Source organism: Culex quinquefasciatus, chromosome 1 (assembly GCF_015732765.1).
Source record: "Culex quinquefasciatus strain JHB chromosome 1, VPISU_Cqui_1.0_pri_paternal, whole genome shotgun sequence".
NCBI classification, from domain to species: Eukaryota; Metazoa; Arthropoda; class Insecta; order Diptera; family Culicidae; genus Culex; species Culex quinquefasciatus.
Genome location: NC_051861.1, coordinates 14,338,848 through 14,366,284, shown reverse-complemented (window position 1 = coordinate 14,366,284; position 27,437 = coordinate 14,338,848). Strand labels below are relative to the sequence as shown.

At 35.3% G+C, this 27,437-nt stretch overlaps 1 protein-coding gene across 4 annotated transcripts in view; it reads right to left on the bottom strand.

The window, feature by feature from the left end:
- Positions 1-16,432, bottom strand: part of LOC6033016 (hemicentin-2) — a 319,767-nt gene extending 303,335 nt beyond the window's left edge. For 3 of the 4 annotated variants that reach the window (XM_038250375.1, XM_038250472.1, XM_038250519.1), the window contains exons 1-2: positions 16,218-16,432; positions 5,383-5,955 (exon numbers count right to left, since the gene is read on the bottom strand). The gene's annotated coding sequence lies outside the window, so the exon portion shown is untranslated. Of the gene's footprint in view, positions 1-5,382; positions 5,956-16,088 lie in introns of all 4 variants that reach the window. The other variant, XM_038250426.1, reaches the window with a different exon arrangement.
- Positions 16,433-27,437: the final 11,005 nt, after the last annotated feature.

Sequence of the window (27,437 nt, the reverse complement as noted above, 5' to 3'; positions counted from 1 at the left end):
ACAATCTCAAACCTAAAAATTAAAATAACTTTTTTGAGATATTTTTCCCAGTTGAAAATATTTTTAGAGTTTTCCTCACTTTTCAAAAATTCAAAATCAATAGGCAAAAATAATTTAATCTGTAACGAAATCTTCAAAATTTTATTCAAAATCCGAACAGAAAACAAACATTTTTTTAAATTTCCACGGGAGCCATTTACCCAATTAATTAAATGTCGTGAAAATTAAGCAGGTTAAATTTTCTGAAAAAGTGACTTTAAAGATAAAAAACTAAATCGAAAAAAACTACCCAATCAATATTAATTTAATGTACAATAAACCAAGCATGGATCTTTTAATTTCATTTAAAATTCTATGTTTCAAATTTCAAAATAAAATAATGAATAAATTGTTAGTACGGCAAATGAAAATATTGCTAAATTAATTTAGTTTCCTAAATAATATTGATAAAATATTTTTAATAGTATCAAGTAAATAGCAATCTATTTGCTCAATATTTTTCTTTACTCTGATGAATTTTAATTTTTCAATCCATTTTTTTTGCTCCTCCGTTAAATCATTGTTTGCTTTTAATTGATTTCTCAAAAAAAAAACAATAATATTTTTAAAAAATCTGTGCAATCTTTAAAAAAAATATCACAATTTACCTCTTCAATCAAATTTAACAAGTTTCCTCGCAAGTTTCGGTAGAAAAAGACAAAGTTTATAAAAAAATGCGAGAGTATTTTTTTTTTCTTTCAATGATTTTTGTTAACATCCTTTATGATTTTGCAGCATTCACTTTCTTAGTAAATGTTCTTTAAATTTGAATTAATTTGAGAAAATCGATAAATTTCACAGGATTTCGCGGAAATCTTAAAATTTCACGAATTTCACGCTGTCCGCGAAAACGTGAAAATTCACTAACCCTAATTATAATATTCAAAAAAAATGCAGATAGTTGCATTATACTACAAAATTACAAAAAGATTTTAAAAGAACATTAATCCTTGCATTAATCAATATTCAATACTGAACTCAATACTGAAAATATATTTGTTAACCAATTTGCAATGTATGATATTTTTTCTTGAATTATCAATAAATGTAAAAACTGCTTTTAATGATGTTTTGCCTGAACTTTATTAAGAACTATAATTTCCTTATTGCTGAAATTAAGAAAAGCTCAACAATATCTTTATTGCAATTATTTTAATGATTTTAGTTTTGATGAATGAGAGGTTCAGGACGTGCTTTGTTTTGGAGGTATTTAGGCAAATTAATTTATTAAATCTCAAGCAAATTAATACAGCTGAATCATAAATTCTTGACTTTTTTTTTATTAGGTCCTATAAACAAATGTTAATATTGAGTGTATCCCTTTCACACCTTATGTCAATTTTCATTGGAGTAAGCGAAAAAAAAAATTCTGTATAAACCGTTTTTTTTTTAAATGATTATATTTAAAAAAATTCAGCAATTTAGTAAATGAATTTTGCTTAAATGTGGTTAAAAAGATTAAATCTGCAGTAAACATTCAAAAATGGGTTCTTTGGATTCGAATTTAACAAGATACAGATAAAATATAGATTTATGTTTAAGAAAATACAGATCTCCCATAAAATAATCTGACATCGTTGCACTCAATGTTTACATTTGTTTGTTAAGACCTTATTAAAAAAAATCTAGAATTCAACTGGCAGGAATTCTTCAAAATTTCTCAAGATTAATCCAATACTATTTTTTTCAAATAAATAATTTGCGCCAGGAGGTTTTATCTTGTATCTACTACTTACTTTTAAGACACTTTTCTGTTAATAATTTTGCTGAGAGATTACATTTTAACGTTTTTTTAGAGTACCGTAAAATTTCCGTGAAATGTCAATGTTTTGTAATTGGCATGCCGCGTAATTTCGATTTTTTGCCGTGAAACATCGCTATAAATTCAACGAACGGTTAATTGTTGTTGGTTAAAAAATGGATAATAAAAAACAATACAAGGACCTAAAATTACCCTACATTTTTCTGAGCACCCAACAAAAAACCATACAACAAATTATGAACTTTGAATGGAGATCGGACAACGCAAGGAGAGGGGGATAGTTTAAGCACGATCGCATAGACTTAACATTTGAAGAAAAAAAATGTAATGATAGAGAAGGCAATAAAGACAGAATAAAAGGTATGAAAAAAGGTGATTATATATAATATTTAGAGTAAAATAAGAAGCGACATTTAAAAACAAAGGATAGAAGATGTATTTCAGAACCATCATAAAAAACATCAGAAAAGTTAAAATAGAGTAAAATAAAAATCAGTAGATAGCATAGCATAAAGGATCTGCACCACGCTGTAAGTAAAATAAAAATTAGTAGATAAACAAAAAAAAATAACTCTTTATAGAAATTTGACTATTTAAAAATAAAACCATAAACAAAACAAATAGGTTGAAACACAGTGAAAATGCCTTTTCGAAAGTCAGCTAAATTATATGGAAAAAAGTTAATGCTCAAAGTTTAGAAAAGATAGAAAAAAATCATATGAGATTTGTAATATTGTGATTGGAAATATTTTGAAAAACAAAGGTAAACAGACACAACATGAAGCAAAGAATGAAGATTAAAAAAATTAAACAAAACAGAAAAGTGTAAACAGTACGAAAACAGTACGAAAACAAAGAGCTAGCAGTTTTTGTCTGTGACTGAACTCATTAAGTTGCTTAGATAATCGCTTTAGAGAATCAAATAGTTTTCTAAATACAAAATAAAAAACACAGGATAGTTAATATGAAAAAAGGGGAGTAAAGAAAAAAAAGACTCACTTTTAAAAACAAAAAAAAAGTTGAACAAGCCAAACTGCTTTAAAAAAAATGGAAAAATCCAAACATAAGGTACTAGAATTCTTAGGGAAAGAACCATAAAAAATGAAGACAATAGCAGAAAAAAGAATGGCTAACATAAGAATCTCAATTAAAAAAACATACACTTAACCCCCGGTGGTTGGACACTTTTTCGTTTGACACTTTTTTAGTTTGTACCCCGTTGGTTGGTCAAAGTCAAACTGTCACTTTTTACACGGCGTTCACGCAAACAGAACAAACGTTTGATAGTGTGCGTGAACTCCGTGTAAAAGGGGTGTCAAACTAAAAAGTGACCCCGTTCGTTTGACAACAGTTGGTGTCAAACCAACGGGGTTGGAGTGTATAAACAAAGTTGGGATAGGTGCTATTACGGTATGAGAAGTTGGTAAAATAGATAGACCAATTTATTGTTTCAAAACAAAATAAAAAAAATTTAACAGATGTTCGGAGTTCAAAGTAAACATTATTCAAACAACAAACAAAACAAGGGCAGGACGAAGTTTGCCTGGAAAAGCTTGTTTAAAAATAAAATAACTCCATTTTTCAATCACTTCTTTGAACATATTTTTACAGAAAAAAATACAAGTAGAAGACCATTTTTCATTTTCATTTTATTTGGTCAACAACAAATGTCTTCAGTCACAAAATTAACAATCAACCATCAACCTAGACCAGACTATGGATTTTTTAACAGTGTGATTGTATTACATGATCTGTTGATTAAGGCATAAAAATTGCCATTCATCGCTTTTTTTTTGTTCTTTTATTTAAAGAAAATTAACTAATAAAACTGTAAAAACTTCATTTTTGCAATTCCACTATGAAACTGTTAACTTTTCTCTACCAAAAATAACAGAATGGAAAATTAATGCCTTTCAATACCAGTGCTGTATTGAAAAGTCCCATTTTTCAATATTTTTTTGTTACACAACACAAGAATGTTAGGCAAAAATTCCATTCAAAAAGCGTTTTCCGGAATTGCTGAAAATGTTGTAAGCAATTTATTACAAAACTTGACTTTTTCAGCACTCTTCGTGTTTATCCAGTTCGGTAAAGCTCATTTGAACAATGTACGACTCGTGCTGAAAAAAAAAACTGTTGTTTGGAACATGTTGCATAAACTTCTATTTTCGTGCTCTTATATTTTAATGCCGAAAATGTCCAAAAAATACCTGCAATTTCGAAACTTTAACTGATTGATGTGTTTCACAATGTTATAGTACTAAACAACGTTATGATTTTTACTAAAATACACATTTTTTTGCATATGGCCAGCAAGCTTGTGAGCTTTCAATTTGGCCGTCACTCAAAAACTTTGAGCACCCCTGGGTTATTCAGATTACCCTGCCAAGACATATTGTTACGTTTGACACATATTTTTTCGTAGGCTGACATTAACACAAAAACATAAATTTTAAAAGATTTTTTCTTAATTTTCATAGGGCTTGCGTTGGACTATAGCGTCATTTCATTGTATTTTACCAAATTTGTGGATGTTCCGATCGCATGGGTAACAATGAGACACTTTGGTTTGTATTAGCGTTTTACGCTAAAGAATGCAATAATCTTTGAAAGTTCAAAATAAAAAGTTTCTCATTGGTGATTTCCCTACCTCAAAAATGTTTGTTTTCTTTATGAATGGAGCAGCTTGCAAAATATACCATCGCCAGAATACATGGCAATCAGTCGCAATGCAAATGATTTCCAGGAAATCTCATAATTGAAGGCTTCACAATAGACTGCTGATGCCTCAATGATTTGGTACATAATAAGCTCTTGCTGGAATTGAAATTAAATGTTAGCGCGTAAGAGCCTTCAAACTTTTAAATTCAAAAGAATATTTCGACGTTAAGTTGTTAAGCCCTTCAAATTTCAGAATGCTGGGAAAAATGGATTCAATTTCACACGTGTGATCGATTTTATTCACACACACACATACACACCCATTCTCAAATAGATCAAATTCGATTCAATTCTAGGGAATAGATTGGACTACCTTAACTTCAGCTCACCTTTTTTCCCGAAAGGAAACCCTCAAGTGCCTCGATTCTTCCTCGGCCAAACACGAAAATCCACTTGGCCCCGGGTGCCAAAGAATCCATCCATCAGCCCGGAAGGGTGTGGGCTCCTACTTTGGCAAGATAAAGGCTATCAATCGAGGGCGCCTCCTCAATCGAGGGTCGTGCGTGGAACCGGCACGTGGGAGATCGGAATAAATCACCTCCCACTTTTTCCGAATGTTCGCTTGGACGCTTAGGCCGTGAAATTTTGAACCAGCCGAAATGGGAGCCATGACGACCGTAAAGGAAGGATTTCCTGCTCGCCATGACGATTTCTAGTTTAAATTGGACTTGAGACTCGACGTCTTAACATAACGAACAGTTTTTTGATATTATGATCTGTATTTAAAAGCCATTACAAAAAATAATGAAAAACACAAGACCAGATGTTGGAAAGAATTTCATCACGGCTTTGTAGCTATTTAGGACAATATTTAAAAAAAAATGAATTTTAATTCTTGTGGAAGGTTATTACGAACATACCTGTTGCCACTGACGAGCAGCACCCCTTAAAGCCTATCGTTGCCCGGAACTGCCTTCTCCAACATCTCTGCCTCACTTCCAGCAGCAATACTACTCAGCCGCGACTGATGTGCTCCCGACGACGAGTTGTCGCACCGACCGGAAGGTCGACTTTTTTGCCTCATCTTCCTCGTTCAGACCATCATCTCAACGTGGCGTCTCACTGGCGCTAAACTTCCCACAAACGACGGCGATGACGACGATGACGACGACGTCAACACTGCTGTTGATGATGATGATGATTGATGTGCACTGCCACCGTTTTTTTTTTTCCTTCTTCCACGTGGGGTTTAAAGATTTTCCCCGTAATCCTTTTCCGGGCCAAATTTGGGCACTTGTTCTCACTTCTTCTTTCACTTAATTCAGTGCCCGCAAAATATGACCTCTTCAATTAAAAATCACTTGTTTGCACAATTATTTTCCCCGCGTAAACCCAGTTTTCAGGGTTGTTTTCCACCAATTATTTATTCCTGGTCAGTTATTACGGCGGACATGAATATTCAGCACGTTCTCTCAGTAGTAGCACCAACGAACCTGGAACGAACGGAAAATTTCATTACTCAATCCGCTTAGCAGAGTGAGAGAGTGAGGCAGAGCGGACAGGGTTTATTTGGTCTCCCCCTGGGGACCAATTATAAGCAGTGATGGCAAGTTGGTAGATTTATACAGATCTGGAAATTAAACTAAATCCACAATCACATTTCGTTCATCAAGCCTTGAAAAAAAAAATACAAATTTTACTCATGTTTCTATGTGTCACGGCAGTGGTGCCAGATTATAAAACTCTATGTTATTTCAAGTTCAAATACAATTACGAGCTGCAATATGGCTCGGCCTTACATTTTCAATAAATATTATTAAATTCACAACACTTCATGTCAGTGGTGCCAAACCAGCTAACTTCTAGACCATACAATTTACGAACCTTTCGCTATAAAAAAGCTATGCAATAGCCTGGTTCACGGGTACATGAAAAAGAAAAAAGTGTTCAATTTCGAGCGGAACAACTGGAATGTTCAAGCAAAAAAGCTAGCCTCAAAATTTGAGCTCATTTTGTTAATGTTTAGTGGTTCCACCATTGACTCTAATTTAGTTTGGAACATAAATCAACTTACTATGAGAAGTGCATACTTTTTACCTCACAGTACGCAAAAAAAAAAATTTCTCGAGATCGTTTTAGTGTCTTAGGCAAAGTTGTAGGTATTGCTAGGACTTCTCAGAACAAAGATCTCAGAAATCAGAAATGAGACCCGGCTTCAAAAAAGTACATAAATTTCACTGAAGTGATCATAACTTGAGACAGGGTTGTTAGCAGGGCTGTGGAGTCGGAGTCGGAGTCGGAGTCGGTGGAGTCGGGTCTTTTTGGGGACCTGGAGTCGGAGTCGGAGTCGGAGTCGTCAAAACTCGAGCAGCTGGAAACGGAGTCGGAGCCGGAGTCGGCTAAATTTTAAGAGCTGGAGTCGGAGGCGAAGATTTCTGATAACCCGGAGTCGGAGTCGGAGTTGGAGTTATCTTAAATTCAACAATTTTTTTTTTATTGTTCAGTTATCCTATATAACAGCTTAACTTACAAAACATGTTATATTTTTAATTGATTTATCAGATGCCATTATGTTTTTGAAGCTTTTTATTGTGATTGGAAAGCTCTAATTGTGTTATTACACTATAATCACTAAATGATAACCTCTTACCCAAATATGTAGTATCATAATTTAAAAAATTATGAAAAAAAATATTGGTTATGTAGTCAGACATATCTAATTGATTCTTGACTGCTTCCTTTTGGCTATATTTATGTGCCTTTTCAATTCAAATTTGACCAAATTTCATTCAGTTCTTTCTGAAAAAAGTACACACACAGTCATCTGTTACCCCTATAGCGAATGTCTTGGAGGTTTTAAGTAAAACCATTTTTTAGGAAAAAAATACGAGGTACATAAAAATATTAAAAATAGTAATTACTGTTTTTGGAAATCGAAAAAGAGTCACTGATAGTTTAACTTTTGTTACAAATAATCAACGATAATAACAATCTTTTACTTGGAACTCAACATGCGCATTTTGTTTATAACTGAGTATTTACAAGAAAATCAAAGTGTTGCATTTAAAATAATTGAAAATAACAAAAAAAAATATCAAAAGAAGTTACAACTAATTCTGAAATAATCATTGATTGTGGATATTGATGTTGATCTTTGATAAACTATTTTGATATCGTTGCAAGTTGTCGTTAAACAAATCTTAAGAATTCAGTACAAAAATGAACTATAAAAAAAATATATAAAACAAAATATATGATTTTAATTTATTTTTCAAATATTAGAAGAAAAAAAACAAAATCAAAATATTATCAACTGATACGAATTTCCTCATACTGTATGTCCCACGCCAATCTAACGGAAGGTGATTATCATTGCAAATCAATGTACCTTAAAAAAATGAAATACTTGTGACCTAGAAAATATTTTACTTGTGGATATTTGTTTTTTATTATATTTTAATTTTTTTCTTATATTTTGATGGAGGCGCAAGATCATTCATAAAGCTTCGTTTTAGGTGTAGATTCACGAAGTATCGTGCGCCTCCTTTTTAAAGGATATACAATTTTAAAATTAAAATAAATTAAAAAATTTCAGGGTAAAATATTTTTCATGTCACCGATATTTGAAAAGGACTGCTTCTCACAAATGTCAGTCTGAAAGTGAGCAAATTGAATTTGAATGTCCAATAGATCATTAAGGCCAGGTTTCTTTTAATTATTCATTCAAAAATAACAATTTAATATTTCAATTTATTAGCTTTGAAAAAAATATTTTCAAATTTGAGGTTAAGCAAATAAATCCAAATTTACTTACAAAACTGTTCTTCTCAAAATGCCTCTAAAACTGAAATATTTTTTGATTTCTGTTTCCATAACGTATAAAACATGTAGCCTAGAAACTTTTTCCGTTTATTTACTTTACTTTTACTTAACTTATTTTTCTTGAGAAAACATGACGATTAGAGAGAATTTAAATATCCTATTTATCAATGTCTTAAAAATAATTAACTAATAATAGTTAACTAACTTTTGAAACATTTAAAAAAACGTGGAGTCGGAGCCGGAGTCGGAGCCAACCATTTGTTGAAAGCCGGAGCCGGAGTCGGAGTCGAAGTCGGCTAATCTGAGAAAGCCGGAGTCGGAGTCGTTTGAAATATGACCCGACTCCGCAGCCCTGGTTGTCAGATCATCATTTTTTTAAACTCATTTGAAAGGTTTCAATTATCTGTTGAACGATTTATAACATGGTGATATTTGGTACGATTTCAGAACATTTATCTATCATTCTAATATATGCAAAAACGCATACTTTTACGTTATAACTTTTGAACTACTTATCAAAATTTAAATTTAGTTCTCGATCTATGGAAACCTAAATTCAGTCAAACGTGACCGGTTTGGTCTCCAATGTCAATTTTGGTTTCGATCCAAAGAGGTTTCACTGTTTATAAAATGTGAAAACTTTTAATTTGTGAGAAAAACCTTACCAGTTGGAAAATATTCCAAAATAAATTGAAATCCTATCAATGTCACCCCGATTATTACTTTGGATCTGTTCAAAATGACGAAAAAATGCCAAAAATGAGCTTTTGGCATTTGGCAGAGAAAAAGAAAAAAATTGTTTTTTTGGGTACAGTGAAACCTCTTTTCATGCAGTGCGTTACTTTTTTATAATTTGTCTATTTCTCTGGAACAACGCGAAATATTTGCAATCTTTTAAAAGAAATTTGAAGCTTGCAAAAATATAGTATGGTTTTGGGAAAATCGACGAAATAAAAAGCGTAGCGCCGCCAGGTAAAAAGAGGTTTTTCTGTATAGTAACATTTGCTATCAAAAACTCCTTCACAGAAATTTCAGCACAGCCTCTAAAAGAAAAGCAAACTGGAAAAATCAGGGTTTCTGTTAATGAAAATTTGTTTTCGAATTTATGCCACAGTTTTCAATTTTTTTTTTTGAGAATTTGGCAACACTGTAAAATGATTTTTGACAAACTTGTGCCTTATTTTAGAAAATGGTTTTTTTGCCATCTAAAATACATGTATCAAACAAGGAGGAGTATCAAAAATGAGTTTTTTGAGCATTTTAAAATTTGCCTATCATTTTTTCTAGCAAGTCCTTTTTGTATGGACAGCTGCCATTGCATAGTGATACAGATCGCAAAATTAAGTGTAAAATGAATTTTCCAAGAAATAGTTCTGGAGCTTTTGTATTTTCATAAGAGTTACTGTTGCAATAGTAAGAGGCTATTTTTGGCTTGGTTGAAGATAAGGGTGATTCACGATTAGGGTGTTTTTTTAATCTAAATTTTCAGGAATACAAGCAACTTTGTCAAAAACACCAAAAGTTTGTTTCGCCATCTACGCTTTCTACGTCCAAACGTGCGGAAAGTACTCTTTCGATGGATAACTCTAATTTTAAAAAATCTGGTAAAAATATGAAAATCTTTTCATTAAGATGGAATTTTTTGATCCATTTAGACAAAAACACGGTTTATAACCAACATTGTTATTGTTACTTCTAGAAAAGTAGGGTGGGACAAAACTAAATACAAAAATAAATAAAAGACTACATTTTGAATTTAAAAAATAGGTTGAAAATGCACATCCAGTAGTAAAATTTTCATTTGTTTTCCTGTTGCCTTTCAATCTGTAAGCGCAAAAAAAAATGAATTTGAAAATTCGATATTATCACAAAATCGACAGAGTTGGATCTTTAAGAAACAGTCATGATGGTTTCATATTAGTAAAGTAGATTTTCCCATGACCCATGGAAAGTTTTGGGCCGCATTTACAAAGGGTAATGTTAGCATTCCATAGATCGCTACACTACCTTCCCTTTACAAAGCAATCGAGTTCAGAAGGTAAAAGATCACCAATTCAGTTGGTCCAAGCCGGGATTTGAACCCCGATCTACCGCTTACAAGGCGGAAGCGTTACCACTAGGCTTACGTGGCTCGGTCATGGTGTCTTTTTGCATTCGAAATATTTATTTAAAAGAATTCGACGTACGTGCTTTTTGTTGTCAATATTAAAAATCTCTACCAAAACTAAGTTTTCCCATCACTGCCCCCTCACCCCACCCCTCTTCACCCACTGAGAACCGATGTATTATTATGAATTTTATTACGGTATGCCGCCCCACAAGCAGTAGTTCCCGGTTAATCCGGTCGGAAAATTGATTGCCGTTAAGAGGAAAACACCGATTCCGACTTATCGATTCGTACGCGCACTTTTCCGGAAAAGGGCGCCAAAGTAATAAACGTATTTTTTTTTTTCAAGCACTTTCCGTTGCCACATTTATTTCGTTTTGTGCATAACCGAGTTGGTGTCCGTTAACCCTCATTTGGTCATTTTTTTTATTTTTTTCATATGCTCAAATTAGGTGATACTTGCTTTAAAAAAAGTTAAGCTGCTGCCTTCTTTTCGCTTTTAAGTTAAATAATCTTGATTGTTAGAGGGTTAAGCACAAGTGAGCTGATGGTACACCCCAGCCATGATGTTTGTGGCGCTGCGACTGTCAGTGACAGAAAGTGCTCTCTCTCTTTCTTTGCGTGGCCTTTTATTGCTCCTGGGAGAGGGGTGGGCGGGAAAATCTTGATCTCGAGCGGATTGGCAAGTTCCTCGCCATTTGTCCTTGTCACTGGTGGTGGTGTCGGTGGCTGCTGCTGCTTCTGGGAGATTAGTCTGCTCTCTGGTTGTGGATTGTGGTGCAACCAAAGTGGAAAGCTTTTGAACATTAATCCTTTGTTCGATTCTAAAGTTGGGCGAGGAAAAGCATTTCCAGAGAAATTACATCTGCAAAACGCTTTAAAGGTGTAGTTCTACATAGAATCTTGCAATAAAAGCTTGCAACGGAAATGATTTCGATTGACGAACACAAACAAAATACGATAATTATTCCAACGGTCTTTAATTTACGACAAACACTTAACGCCTAATGACCAATTACCACTTTTATGGGTCCCTTGTGCCAACCCTGTACAGCTTAACCCTGAGCGTGGGCCAAATGTTTCCAATCCATTGATTTGCAACCCATTTTCGCGCGAATGCCAGCAAAAACACGATGTTTACACTGAATAAGTTTACTGTGCTCTCTGCCGGAAAACGGTAAACAAAATGTGCTTGTTGATTCGAATTAGCATTTTACGAAGAAACGTCTGCAAGATAATATTTCATTTGACGCTCGAAACTGAGGGGTTGCGAAAAGGGATACAATCTCTCGAGCATTTTTGCACGACACGGCGCCGTTGAAGCGCTGGGAAAGGTTTCGTCGAATTTTGATTAAGCATCAGATTCTTGCCGTAATCACCGGGGTTTAATGTGAAACGGAAGACGTGGGTTTTTCTGCCTACCCGGCGCAGGGATGGTTTCAAAGAAAAGAAGATTTCGGGATTTAGTAACATAATCCCGAATCATCTACGGAAGGTGGGCGGTCCATGTGACTGATTACTTTGGTGGAAGCTTTTCGTTGGGGAGTTTCATTAGTTAATTACGTTCTTCAATACTTAATAAGTTCTAGCTGGAAAATATATACTAGATCAAAATATTTCGTTGGAAATCAAGGCAAATCGAATACCTTTTTCTCATGAAAAGTACGCCTGCAAAGAAAATGGACACGCAAATACTGAAGTTCAATTAAAAATTTAACTATACAATCTTGAAATCATGGTGAAATAAACATTTCTAAAAATGCCACAGTGCAAAGTGGTCGTGAAATTAAGTGGAAATTGATTTTTACAAACTGGTGAAGTATTGAAGTTTTGGAGCTTTGGTGCCAGAAGGGTTGTTGCAAACGAAAAGGGGCAACTTTTAGCTTTATTGAATATTAGGAGGTTTACGATTAGGGTGATTTTTCTTCGAGAAGAGTTTTAAAGAAAAGTGATGTTCTGAGTGCTCTAGAAATCAAACATTTTCGTTTTCGAAAAAATAATGTTAGACTCAAGTGTCAAATTAATCGTTTGGGATGCAATTTTGAAGCTTAAATATCTCGAAATAAAATGAGCAGGATCAAACTCTCAAAAGTTCAGTATTCTACACAGCTAAAAAGTAGTAATCCAGCTGAATGTAAAGGCCTGGGTGTAAAATAAATATTGTTTTATTTTATGCAATTTTATGTGATTTTACACTCTGAAATATGTAGCTCATCAGTATGGGAAACCTACTTGACCGAAATGGCAAGCTCATATATGCGTTTATTTACATCGGTCTGTTTTTTTTTTATTTACATCGATCTGATGGCCGAGTGGGCTAAGGCGCCAGTCCATACTGTTGGTGCTGGGTTTGAGTCCCGTCGGTTGCAACTTTTTTTTTGTGTTTGCAAAAATTGTACATGCAGTGTGTAATATTAAGTGTTTATTTTGACGAAGGCGATGTGCATGCTTTTGCATGCGATTTTACCATCGGATTTTTTGCTGTGTATCAATTTGAATTACTATTCATTCCATCAGATCTTCATAGTTCAGGGCATGATAGATCCGGACAACATTTTCATCAAAATATCTGAGATTCGGCTTCCAAAAAGCGCATACGTAACTACTCAATCCACTTCAACGAATCATCTTTGCGGTTAACTTGACACAGTTGACCTGACCGTCTCGAAAAGAAGGATGTTGGAAGTAGTTGGAGGGCATTCTCCAGGATGCTACCGAAAGGTTGGCTACGTTAGGGTTAGATTAGATTGGATTAGATTAGATTAGATAAGATATGCATTAGAATTCTTCACTTGCAGGGCACCATTGCATTACAATACATAGTAATCCAGCCAGGCCTACTGCGTAAAGTTCACCACAGACAAGGTTCTTTGAAAGGTGTTAAGATTGAGCATGGAGCTTTTTTCAATACTAGGTTCTGATAGGGACTGAATCGGCTTGCGTAATTACATTTTTCTCAAAGCTGAAAGTAACTACCAAGGTAATTACAGAGGAAACATGAAACATTGTTGTATATCTGACAATCACTTTCCTGTTTCGCTGTTAATGTTCAAGGTGATTAAAGCGAAGGTAGAATCGCTCAATATAAAATGAGCGATTGAATAAATCGATCCGCAGGAAAAAAGAGACATTTTTTACGAAACGAGTTTTGCCTTCCTCACTGAGGTAAGGCTATAATCCTGCTCTAAAATTGAACTTTGTATAAAAACGTCGTAGACCCACCTTCATGTATACATATCGACTCAGAATCGAAAACTGAACAAATGTCTGTGTGTATGTGTGTGTGTGTATGTGTGTGTGTGTGTGTGTATGTATGTATGTGACCAACAAACTAGCTCATGTTTCTCGGCACTGGCTGAACCGATTTGACTCGAACCTAGTGCATTCGACTTGGTTTAGGGTCCCATAGATCGAGTTTTATACAGATTTAAGTTTCGATAAATAGTTCAAAAGTTATGTATAAAAATGTGTTTTCACATATATCCGGATCTCACTTAAATGTATGTAAACTATGTCCGGGTCCATCATCCGACCCATCCTTGGTTAGGTTATCAAAAGACCTTTCCAACGAATCCAAAACATTGAAGATCTGGCAACCCTGTCCCGAGATATGTCCACTTAAGTGATATTTATGTACTTTTTGGATGCCGGATCTCACTTAAATGTATGTAAACTATGTCCGGATCCACCATCCAACCCATCCTTGGTTAGGTTATCAAAAGACCTTTCCAACGAGTTCAAAACATTGAAGATCTGGCAACCCTGTCTCGAGATATCCCGACTTAAGTGATATTGATGTACTTTTTGGAAGCCGGATCTCACTTAAATGAATGAAAACTATGTCCGGATCCACCATCCGACCCATCGTTGGTTAGGTTATTAAAAGACCTTTCCAACGAATCCAAAACATTGAAGATCTGGCAACCCTGTCCCGAGATATGTCCACTTAAGTGATATCTATGTACTTTTTGGATGCCGGATCTCACTTAAATGTATGTAAACTATGTCCGGATCCACCATCCGACCCATCGTTGGTTAGGTTATCAAAAGACCTTTCCAACGAGTTCAAAACATTGAAGATCTGGCAACCCTGTCTCGAGATATCCCGACTTAAGTGATATTGATGTACTTTTTGGAAGCCGGATCTCACTTAAATGAATGAAAACTATGTCCGGATCCACCATCCGACCCATCGTTGGTTAGGTTATCAAAAGACCTTTCCAACGAATCCAAAACATTGAAGATCTGGCAACCCTGTCCCGAGATATGTCCACTTAAGTGGATATCTATGTACTTTTTGGATGCCGGATCTCACTTAAATGTTTGTAAACTATGTCCGGATCCATCATCCGACCCATCGTTGGTTAGGTTATCAAAAGACCTTTCCAACGAGTTCAACACATTGAAGATCTGGCAACCTTGTCTCGAGATATCCCGACTTAAGTGATATTGATGTACTTTTTGGAAGCCGGATCTCACTTAAATGTATGTAAACTATGTCCGGATCCACCATCCGACCCATCGTTGGTTAGGTTATCAAAAGACCTTTCCAACGAATCCAAAACATTGAAGATCTGGCTACCCTGTCCCGAGATATGTCCACTTAAGTGATATTTATGTACTTTTTGGATGCCGGATCTCACTTAAATGTATGTAAACTATGTCCGGATCCATCATCCGACCCATCGTTGGTTAGGTTATCAAAAGACCTTTTCAACAAGTCCAAAACATTAAAGATCTGGCAACCCTGTCTCGAGGTATGGCCACTTAAGTGATATTTATGTACTTTTTTATTCCGGATATTAAAAATAGATTAAATTTTTGTACAATTCCATCATATCAGCCATTGTTGGTAATAAGTGAGGAAGGCTCCAACCACATAGGTGGATTAAGTTAGTTTTTAAATGTCATCCGAAAACAGAGCAAGAAAAGTCCTCCTAGCAGCGTCTCGTCACGTATTCCTCTTATCCTCTGGTATAACGCCGCACTCCAATCGACGTAGCAGGCACGCTCTCCCGACGCGGATTTCTGTCCACAGCAGCATTCCACCACCACCCAGTCCAGGTAAACTTCGGCGCCAAATGAATAGCAGATTTTCTCGGCACAGTTTTCACCACCGTCATCGCTCGAACAAACGAGAAAAATCCCGCAGAGCTGCGAATATTTCACGCGCCACAATGATTACGCGATGATCACACCGGGGACTCTTCATCCAAGTTCACTGTGCCATTCCGATATTCTTTTTTCTGTGTATGATTTCTCACTGAGTTTTCGCATGTATTTTTTTTTCCTTCTGCTCTTTCTCGCAGTTCACAACGTGCGTGAGCAGAATCAACAATCATCACCGTAACATGAGCACCGTCATTTGTGACAGTCACATCATCAAACATTCACGCAAATATTTCACGCAATTTCACGACCTTCTTCGCATCGTGCTCCACCGACAGCTGATGTTGGTCATGGCCAGCTGTGCCAGCCAGGCTCAGGAAAAATCAAATTCATTTCGTTTTCCGCTTCACTGTCGTGACATTTCACATTCCACCACCCTGGATTTTCTGCACCCCCCCGATACTTCTTGTACTTCTCGGTACACCTCCTCCTCGTCGAATATTTTCTCTTCAATTACACCGCTTCTCAGTTGGGGGGGTTTTACCATCCTTGCTAACGCAAACACTCCATCAAAATGCAATTTCGTACCGTGTCTCCTCCGTTCACTGTCAACTCCCTAAACTTCCCGAACAGTCGGCGCCCTCTTCACATGCTGTTTCCTTTGCCGCCTACTGCGTCCCAACGCACCTCCGCACCAATATCCTTGCATCAACCAACCTGTGCGATTTCCGCTCCCGTCCAAATCCAATTTCAAAATCCACAAAATCTTTAGGAGTGGTCCTCAGTACTCCCTGGTCCTCCTTCGCCGGATTCCGGAACCGCTCACACGCGCACCCGGGTAGAACTGACGCACGGCCGACGGTAAACGCGACGCAACGAACAAACCTCCGGCGGCTCACATTCGACCGCGACAAGCCCCGAACCGTGACTGAGGGAACGGCCGCAGCGGACAGCCGGAATCACGAGGATCTCTCCCGAAAATCCCTGGGAAACGACGAAGCGCTCCGAGAGAGAGAGCAAAGAGAATAAAAGGAGAGAAAATCAAAGAGAAGCACCCCTGGCGGCTGGTTTTGGAAGCGTAGTGACGTTTGCGCAACGGAGACTTGGAAGAAGGATTCGAGTAGTTTTGCCGGGAAGAGATGCTGAAAAGAAAAGTAACACGTGTTTTTGTTTACCAACTTATTGGATAGATGCAGAGAAAATGAGAGAAATTGCATTCAGAGCATAAGAGAGCCGTGAGAGAGAAAACGATTCAGAGAGGAGAAGAAAACGTGATTTATCTTTCGGCATAAAGAAATGCCAACTTTAGATCCAATGGTTCAATCACAATCCTAAATAGGGGAACTATACCCTTTCTCAGCCTATTTCTATTATCGGCCTATCAGCACTTTGATCATGAATTACAGCTTTTATAAAGTGTTTTTGACTGTACCAAAGTAATAAATAGCTCAAATAAAAGTGAGCAAGCAACTCTCAATTGTTGAAACATCTGAAAATGTTGATTTAATAGAAGAAAACGGCAAAAGTGATGAGAATTGGTCGAACGGCTTAGTGTGATTAAAATGGGTATATTTCCCCTATCTTTAGTAATTGTAATTGAGGCCGTTGCAAATATTTTTAAAAGTTTATTCCCCTGAATAATAAAAGGGCAAAAAAATGTTTTCGAAAAACTTCAAAATTTTAATGGAAATAAAATTTTAATCAACTGAAAATCATTTAAATTGCATTTTCCTGCGTTTATAATCACGTCAATACCAATGTACAGTCATCCCTCATATTTGGAACAGTTTACAGATTGCCAATGTTCAACAAATCATAGAAAATCGATAATTGAACATAATGATTTGCTTTTTCCTTCATGTGAAAGCTTTTCATGCGATCTTTCGATTGATGTACAGACTTGTTGTACATTTTTACGTTTTATATAAAGTTTTTATAGAAAAACATTGACCCTTGAAATCCACAAATTCGGAACACTTTTTTCTTACGATGTAAACAAACTTTTTTTCTCTCCAGGAGTACACATTTTTTACAAAAAAAAATTCCTTCACACTCTGAATCCAATAAAACTCAAGCTAAATGATGTTTTAAACATGGTCTGATAACTTTTTTTGTGAAAATATCAATTAAATTCAGGTGTTCCACAATTGTGGGAGGCTTAATAACATCCCACAATTATGGAACAGGCAATTTGGAGGCAGTTTTTTGCTGCTCTGGATAAAATAGTCTTGAAATGAGTTTTTTGTTCAAACAATACTATTTTTACTAGTGAAATAGGAAGAGAATGTTCAAATAAAGGTCCTAAAAATAGCAGGGACGACAGAAAAGTTCGTTTGCATCCTATTGACAAATTACCTCAAAAGTGTTCTGAATTTGTGGGTGTTCCGAATATGTGAGATGACAGGATAATATGTGGGATACAGTCCCACGAAAAGTTTTTTTTTTTCGCGAAAACAAAATCCGTCAGTACGTCGATATTTTGAAAATAAATGATTGGAAAGCAACTAGACGCGTGTAATAGTAGTTTATGCAACAAGTTGCAAAAAAAGGATTTTTTCAGCACGAGTCATACATTTATCCAACGAGGTTCACCGAATTGGATAAATACGAAGAGTGCTGAAAAAATCAAGTTTTGCAACGAGTTCCATACAACATTTTTATGTAAAATTTTCATGTATTTTGTCAATAATCGTTCAAGAATTACTAGAAAAGTTAGTAGTTTCACGTCGGAATTGCAAAAAAAATGCATTTTAAAACACCATTTTTCATACAAATGTTTTACTTAGTACCAACCAAGATGTTTTTAGTTTAGTTTTTAGTTTTTAGTTTTTAGTTTTTAGTTTTTAGTTTTTAGTTTTTAGTTTTTAGTTTTAAGTTTTTAGTTTTTAGTTTTTAGTTTTAAGTTTTTAGTTTTTAGTTTTTAGTTTTTAGTTTTAAGTTTTTAGTTTTTAGTTTTTAGTTTTTAGTTTTTAGTTTTTAGTTTTTAGTTTTAAGTTTTTAGTTTTTAGTTTTTAGTTTTAGTTTTTAGTTTTAGTTTTTAGTTTTTAGTTTTTAGTTTTTAGTTTTTAGTTTTTAGTTTTTAGTTTTAGTTTTTAGTTTTTAGTTTTTAGTTTTTAGTTTTTAGTTTTAGTTTTTAGTTTTTAGTTTTTAGTTTTTAGTTTTTAGTTTTTAGTTTTTAGTTTTAGTTTTAGTTTTAGTTTTTAGTTTTTAGTTTTTAGTTTTTAGTTTTTAGTTTTAGTTTTAGTTTTTAGTTTTTAGTTTTTAGTTTTTAGTTTTTAGTTTTTAGTTTTTAGTTTTTAGTTTTAGTTTTAGTTTTTAGTTTTTAGTTTTTAGTTTTAGTTTTAGTTTTTAGTTTTAGTTTTTAGTTTTAGTTTTTAGTTTTTAGTTTTAGTTTTTAGTTTTTAGTTTTTAGTTTTTAGTTTTTAGTTTTTAGTTTTTAGTTTTAGTTTTTAGTTTTAGTTTTTAGTTTTTAGTTTTAGTTTTAGTTTTTAGTTTTTAGTTTTTAGTTTTTAGTTTTAGTTTTTAGTTTTTAGTTTTTAGTTTTTAGTTTTTAGTTTTAGTTTTAGTTTTTAGTTTTAGTTTTTAGTTTTTAGTTTTTAGTTTTTAGTTTTTAGTTTTAGTTTTTAGTTTTTAGTTTTTAGTTTTTAGTTTTTAGTTTTTAGTTTTTAGTTTTTAGTTTTTAGTTTTTAGTTTTTAGTTTTTAGTTTTTAGTTTTTAGTTTTTAGTTTTTAGTTTTTAGTTTTTAGTTTTTAGTTTTAGTTTTTAGTTTTAGTTTTTAGTTTTTAGTTTTTAGTTTTTAGTTTTAGTTTTTAGTTTTTAGTTTTTAGTTTTTAGTTTTTAGTTTTTAGTTTTTAGTTTTAGTTTTTAGTTTTTAGTTTTAGTTTTTAGTTTTTAGTTTTAGTTTTTAGTTTTAGTTTTTAGTTTTAGTTTTAGTTTTTAGTTTTTAGTTTTTAGTTTTTAGTTTTTAGTTTTTAGTTTTTAGTTTTTAGTTTTTAGTTTTTAGTTTTTAGTTTTTAGTTTTTAGTTTTTAGGTTTTAGTTTTTAGTTTTTAGGTTTTAGTTTTAAAAGAAATACAAACTGGTGTCTGCCTACAGTTTATTTTAATACATCCGCGAAATTAACTGAGGAAACCACAAAATGATACATACATATTTAAGCAATATTAAAGTGTTATTGAAGAAATCTGCGCCAACACATTTTTCGAGAACGAAACCAATTATTTTAATTAACATCCTGCCAGGATTTTGTTCAGCGTTGATATCATTTCCAGCAGAAGAAAAATACACATTAATAACCATGAATTTCTAGGAACTCCATGGATGGTTAATTGATTGATCGTTTCGTTTAATCAAATTGTTGCAAAAAAAACAATAATTCAATAGAGAAATTCCCAAAAAATACCAAATAAAATAATCTGTTCAAATAATCATAACATTAAGTAAACGGCATCCACCCAAACTGCGACCGACATTCACTCACCAATAATCATTTCCCAACTCAATCGCCCGGTAATTTGATTCAAACTGTATCCCAATATGTATCGTTAGTGAAGGAGAATCGCATTGGTTCATAAATTACTAGCCCCATCAATCTTGAGCGCTGTATGCACAGAGCTCCGCCAGTCCCGCGTTGACAGTCTATACTTCTGGACCTCGGTTTCGAATTGCTGCCGGCTCCTCGGAGCTCAAGACGCGCGTCTGCTGCTGGAGAAGACGAAAATTCTTCCCCCGAGGGCATTTGTCACTGTCACGGAGAGCTGCTGCTACCCTACTTGAAGACATCGCCTTCCTCCAGAGTCTGAAGCAAATAATGACACAAAATACTAGCTGCTACTTTGAGGAGGAGGAAGTCTTGCAGTCTCGAGCTCGACGATGACTCGGAAATCAGATCCTAATGAGAGTAATGAAAACCGTTTTCGGAATGCTTTGCCCTCTTCTGGAAATGATGGGGAAGGGATTTTGACTTGAAGAGAGGGCTTTCAGTGTTCGAGTAATGAGCGTAAGTGATATTGATAGTTTTAAATGGGATTGTCGTGGCTTCTGGTGGAAGGTTAGTGACCTTACTCAATTAAATCAAATTGATAACCATAACTATTCCTTTTCCACCTTTATCAGTTTTTATAATTTTGTGTAATATTGTATGACTTTTGGTACAAAATATAACCCCTTGTCACGACCTGTCATTGCAATACAGTTGTTTGAAATTCTTTTTGGATTTGCTTTGTATTATTTTTGGCAGACATGATCAAAAAACCAAAATAACTATTTTTCCATCAAGCTCACGAAGGGAAAAAAATCTCTTCAACCATCATGCACTATGCATGAACTTTCGTCTGACATGACGATAACCCTGGGGTCTCGTTAATAATTTCGCAACTTTTTTTTTGCTGACCCCCTCCCCCCTACTCGAACTCTTGTTGTCTGTCCGTGTTTTATGGTCACCCCCACTCCCCCCCCAAAAAAAACTTACCCTAACCAAGCTGTTGACTAGCCGAGGTTGTTGTTTTTGCGTTAAACTAGGAGAGACAGCTCGGCAAAGTTTTACAGGGGATAGCGAAAAAAGAGCGTATTTTCACTTCACACCCGCAAATGAACACGTGGAGGGAAGGGTCTCAAAGTTCACCAAAATGCTGCCAAAATGAGAAAAGTTAGGTGTGAAAACGGATTTGGTGGTCGACTGGCCTGGGCCGGATGGCAACACTTTTTTTTCTATTTGTCTGGGTTTGTGTGGAGTGACGAAACAGGAAAATTATTAATTGAAGGGAGTTTTAAGGTCTTTTTGCGGTATGACTAGGATTTAGAATGATTCCCAGTAGAGTTGAAACAAGTGTATGGTCTACCAAATGAACATAGTATTACAATGTGTTTCACTCTATCTTATAAAACTTTGTAATTTGAATTTTTGGACAGCAGAGACCAGTTCATATCCCCTGGAGTAATGCAAATTTCGTGTTCCACAAGATTTCATCCTTCTCAAAACTCACCAAAAACCATAAATCACCGTAATTGTTCCGATGATCGTCACAAGATGAGGGGTCGGTAAACTTTTTCCTCCCAAAAGGAAACTTTCTTATCTGAAGTGTTGACCTTCCGTTAACACGAAACGTTGACCCTGCCCTGGCCCCTTAGTGACCGACAACCTAACATTGAAAAGAAAAGGAAACCCCGAATGTTGTTCCCGGGCCGGTCATACTTCAAGATTATTTTCACTCCAAATTAGCATCAAATTTTCTTACCTCGCAACACGGGCGAGACCTTTTTTTTGTTGGTGGAAACGATACGGCGGTGGCTTAACTTCATTTGCATTTTAATTGAAAATTGAAACGTGTGCGCAAAGAACGCGCTGCTAATGCGACGACAATATTATGGTTCAACGGATAAATTATCCTAGGGGTTGGTCTCGGACCAAATTGACCCAACAGGGCTATGGCTTTCAGTTTTTTAGAGAAAAAATCTCCTTTATTTGTATTTTGACCTTTAAAGTAATGTTCTAGTTACAATATCCAAATGGTAATCAGCATTTACGTTTCAATTTTAATGTTACCTCTGAATAATAGTAATTCTACCATCTTTTCTATTAAAATGTCACTTTTTAGTCTATAAAAGAGGTTGTATTTTCCATTTTGTTTCTGTGTAGTCAAATATTATGTGTCAGTGTTGATGGTAGTTTCATTTACCGGAGATTTTGGATGAGGATTCAATCTGAACCTCGGATAATGATCCACTCTGCCAAAAAAATAAAAATAAAATGAATAAATCGACCATAACTGACCTTTTCTCGAGGTCTCAGGTAGGTTTGAACGCTAGATTTGTTGAAATTTTGTACATTAAATTAATTTTTTTTAAAACTCCATAAATTAATTCAAACCTCAATTCAAGTAACAAGAAATGAATCCTTCATATGTAGGAATGAACTGGCAGCTCTCCCATAATAAATACATTGTAGAAAAAAGCCAAAAAAAATCGAGTTAAAGAATTGAGAATTGGCTGAAAATTTAACCAAACCGAAATGTTTTTGTATTTGAATCAATATTAAATTGTTGATGTTTAGAAAAAAAAAATAATGATATTCTTTTACTCACTGTGTATAAGTTGAAAAATTACTTAATCCACTGAAATTTTCAGGGATTGTTTGTACATATAAAACAAGCATCTGGCCAAAATATGAGCACTCTAGTTCAGCGGGAAGTGGGTCAAATCAGGACACAAAGTTTTATGATTAAAAAACGTAATAAATCTTAAAAAGGCTTTGGCAAAATTTAAAATGCATCCGAAAGGGCTTAAAAAATGCAACACAAAGGGCTTAAAACAGTGGTTCTCTGCCTTTTTCGACCAATTCCCCCCTAAGAATGTTGTCAAGACCTTAATTCCCCCCTTCAATTTATAATTTAGTATCAATTCACAAAAATCATGATAATATTTGTATAACGATTGAATTTTTCACCACAAAATATAAAACTCTTGCAATAAAAGAACAACTTCTTAACGATTTGTTTAAACAATTTTTCATTATTTGGTTATGTTGAATGGAGTACACAACCTGATTTGAAACATAAAAAAAATCTCAAAGAAAGATCTTATACAAAAAAATTAAGAGCAGCTCATATTTGAAAAAAAAAAAATTGCAGAACTCGCAGAACAACAATATTCATCGCCTGAATCTATTTATTATAAGGAAATTCAGAGAAATCGATTTCTTCAATAAATATTTCTTAATTTTTATTTTGCACCAAATATTTATTAGACATTTTTAAAGAAAAAACCAAACGCTAAAAAATTACATTGTCAAAAAATTTACACATTTCATAAGAATATCAAAAATCATAGTAAAAAAGATTGAAGTTTTTGCAAATACGTTTAAAAACAAGAAATTCTATCGCAACCAATATATCAACTCCCAACTCAACTTCCATTAACAATTATCTACCCGGGATCTCAATCGCATCGCACCTTAAATAACTCTCTTATTTTCGAAAGTAAACTTTCGTGTTCAACCACTGTTAGCATCCCATGCCCGAAAACAACATGTAACCTGTCACCACGTGGAATTGTCCCCATCAATAACACAAATTTCTCCCCGAAGAAGTCAAACCTGGGGCACCCCCGAGTTGTCCAAACATCTATCGTCACCTCTCGAACTCTTTAGTCTCTGTTTTCGTGTAATTATATTTTGTTATTGTGACGCCGACAAATCCCCTCCGCAGGGCGCGGTCGTAAATATTTTCTGTGATGGATTAACGAAAAAAAAAATGTCCTGCATTTTCGGGTTTTGTTCCCACTTTGACACAAAGAGATGTTTCGTTTGAGTCTAAATGACACACGTGTGTAAAAGGGGTCACCCTCATCTGACTTCGTTTTCTGCTCGATTTGACAGCCCAGAATGTGGCTTCATTAGGGTTGGGAAGCTAACAAGTGGAGCATGATGCGCCCAAGTGCACCGCACATGTTTTGGAAAAAAGAATGACAATTTGACTCTCCAAAGAATACGACAGCTTCCAGTTTCAGTCAAACAATCTGGTGATCTGGGCGAAAGGGGTGGGAAGTACCGTCAGATGGGGTTGGGTTGCTTATTCATAACATTAGAAGTGGAGTCGTGATTTTGGATTTTTCCTATTTTGTCGAATGTCCGCATTAGTTCAAGGTTTTTCTTCTCCTACCCCGTGTTGCAAATGAGTGATATATATATCATTACTATTTTTCAACAGTTGATTTATTGAAGGTTGGGAACAGAGTTTGCGGGTGTTTAAAGAATCGAGTAAAGCTACTCAAGGAAAAAAGTTACAAAATAACCTTCAAAATGCACTGAAACCCCGATGGTTTGACACCAAGTGTTGTCTCTTTGTAGTTTGACACCCTTTTACACGGAGTTCACACACACTATCAAACGTTTGTTTTGATAGGAGCGTGAGCGCCGTGTAAAAGTGACAGTTCGTGTCTCGTGAAGGCATTCTCTCTACCTTTTCCTCGACTATGCGCTCTCACTGCTGAGTCTCTTTAAATCTCTCTGAAAACTGTAATCAAAGAACGCGAGGTGACGATTAGGAGCCAACCACGCATGACGTAACGTAAAACTGCGCTTGCGAAATTGGTTTTGTGGTTGAACGTTTTGCGGTTCGATGATCGTTAAAGTGGGAAAGAGAGAGAAAATGAGAATGTCAAACGCGAGTGTGTAAATACAAACAAGAGAGTTATCTAAGGCCGAGCTCACGCACACTAGCACTCCATTTGTTTTGCTGGCGGGTACAAAATTTAACCTCATTCTTTTCGTGTACGTACACACAATACATGCGCACGATGTAACTCTAGTGTTCGGCTAAGTTTGGCGCTGAGAATATCTATACGAAAAGAGGAGCAGCTGTATTTGGGGCATGAATATTCATATGATTCTGGGATTCTTTATAAATTGTTTTTTTTTGTCCATTACGTGACTTGAATTGTCGTTCCAACTAAAAAAAAATCTATAATTGGATTTCTATCCAAATGCTGTTGTTTACTATATTATGGAATACAACATGTTAATTTTAAAAATAGACAAAATAATACTGTACTCTACTTCAAATATCAATCGGAAATTTGACTGTGAATTCAATTCAAAGTTACCCCCAGTTAAGATTTCCCCTCCGCTACCAAACACTTGACGGTGGCACAATCTAACGAAAATTCCAGCGGATGTTGCGCGCGGGCAAACGCATCCGATCAAACCCTTTTTCAAACTCATCTTGAAATTATTACTTTTTTTTTGTATCTGAAACACAATGCTCGCTGCATGGTGTGTTGCATTTGGAGGGATGGGTATTGAGTAAACATAAACATGCACTTTTGTTGTCAGTGATGACATGAAATGTTTGAATTTTAATGCATATTCTACAGAGATTGAAATCATACGAAAAAAGTTAAATGATAACTGGCATGCAATTTTAAATAAAAGTCTCTTTCAAACCAAATTTCCATCTCATCACCTTTTCAAGCAGCAAATCATTGAAAAACATGTTTTTTCGCTTGTTCAAAATTGAAGGGTCGTACCGCCCTCTGTCACGAGATATAAAAAAATGACCTCGGATTTTTGATCAGGGACAAAAGTTACCCCTTAGGACAAAGTTTTACGCAAATTTAAGAGAAATCGGGGCAACTTTTTCCGATTCCCATCAATACTTACCAAATTTGAATTTGCTGAAATTGCTAGAAAACCTAACATAATCCACCTTCATGTAGTACTTTATAAAATCTTGATCTTGATGCAAGAGATTTGGTTGATGTGTTCTGTTAAATGTGAAATAAAGAAATTGGATATATTAAAAAACACCATAATTACCTGCAATCAAATCAATCAAAACATCTCTTTTTCAAAATACGGATAATCGAATGCACGTTTGTACAGACAGCTCTCAAGTGTGTATGGAGAAACCAAAGATGCAAAATGGCATATTTGAAAACTGGCTATCGATAAGCAGTTTCATAAAAGTAAAAAAAAAAAAAAAACAAAATTATAAATCATTTCTTCACTTAGTTGTGGCTGACAGAAAGAGGCACCATCAAAAACAATAGCAGCTAGCGTCTAGACACGTGCATCAGCACAAATCGCAAACGAACCATAACAGAATCAATCGCGCTTCCAGCTAATTAGCATCGACCCAAAGGTCGTCGACGTCGTCGACTTTCGCTCGAACGAAAGCTCAGTCTGCCCAAGAAAAGGTTTTGCTTAGCATTGTTTGTTATTGTTTTGTGTCGTTCAGTTTGAATCGCTGAGCTGAATTTCAGGACAAATTTTGCCGACTTTTTCCACCCAATGATGCGTCCCCTTGAGTTCAATAGCTTATGGCTCGTTTCCCAGCGAGCGCCATTTTCAGCTATACAAACTGGTCTTCTTCCTACACGTGATACTATTTCAGTCACCATTTTCCGAGAATGCTGGCTTTTGAAGTTGATTTAGACCCCGTTGTTTGCTCGCTTTCGCTTTTGTTAATTTCTAAACAAGTTTAGTTTGAACTGCAGGAGAAGAGAAGACAGGGTAAACTTATTGACTTTTCCAACCTGTGTCACTTCCAATTAGACCATCCTGTTTTGAATGCTAGTTGGAGGGTCTGATGATGGTCCAATAACTGAAACAAAATTCAGTACTTGTTTTTACTTGAAGTACATTCCACAGTTCACAAGATGCAGAATATGTAGTACAACTTCCGTCGATATCATGTTATATTGAAACAAGTTGTTTTATGAAATAACTCTATGTAAAAAACCCTTTCCAAAAGCTCCTTCACACAAAACATGTACCGTCTTAGACACTTTACTGCCAATCTCAAATAAGCCGAACATTCCACCGGAACATTTCCGAAAATCACCTCGCGGGCTCCTCACTGCAAAGTCCAACTTTGACCAACAGGGCCAAATTGATTTTCAACAAAAAACGGTGAACGGTGTGAAAAGGCGGCCTGAGTGCGGTGAATTATTATGGAATAACTTCGGGCGGGCTAAACTGACAGGTCGGAGCCGAAAAGTTTCCCGCGTCTGTTTGAGTTTTATCGAAAATGTTGGCAGTGTGGCGATGGGTGGCCAAACATAACCTCACTCTCACAGCACCGCCAAACTTGATAAAGCCCAGCATAGCGGATCGATGGCCAGGACAAGTAATTATCCTGGATTCACTAGGGGGAATGGTTCGTTTGGCAAGCTGCATTCATTGTAGTGGTCTTTTTGGGTGCATGCTCAAACTGGGATCAACAAACAGGGATGGAAAACATATTCAAAGAAAGCTGAAACAGAAACGGAAACAGAACCAGAACCAGAACCAAAACCAGAACCAGAACCAGAACCAGAACCAGAACCAGAACCAGAACCAGAACCAGAACCAGAACCAGAACCAGAACCAGAACCAGAACCAGAACCAGAACCAGAACCAGAACCAGAACCAGAACCAGAACCAGAACCAGAACCAGAACCA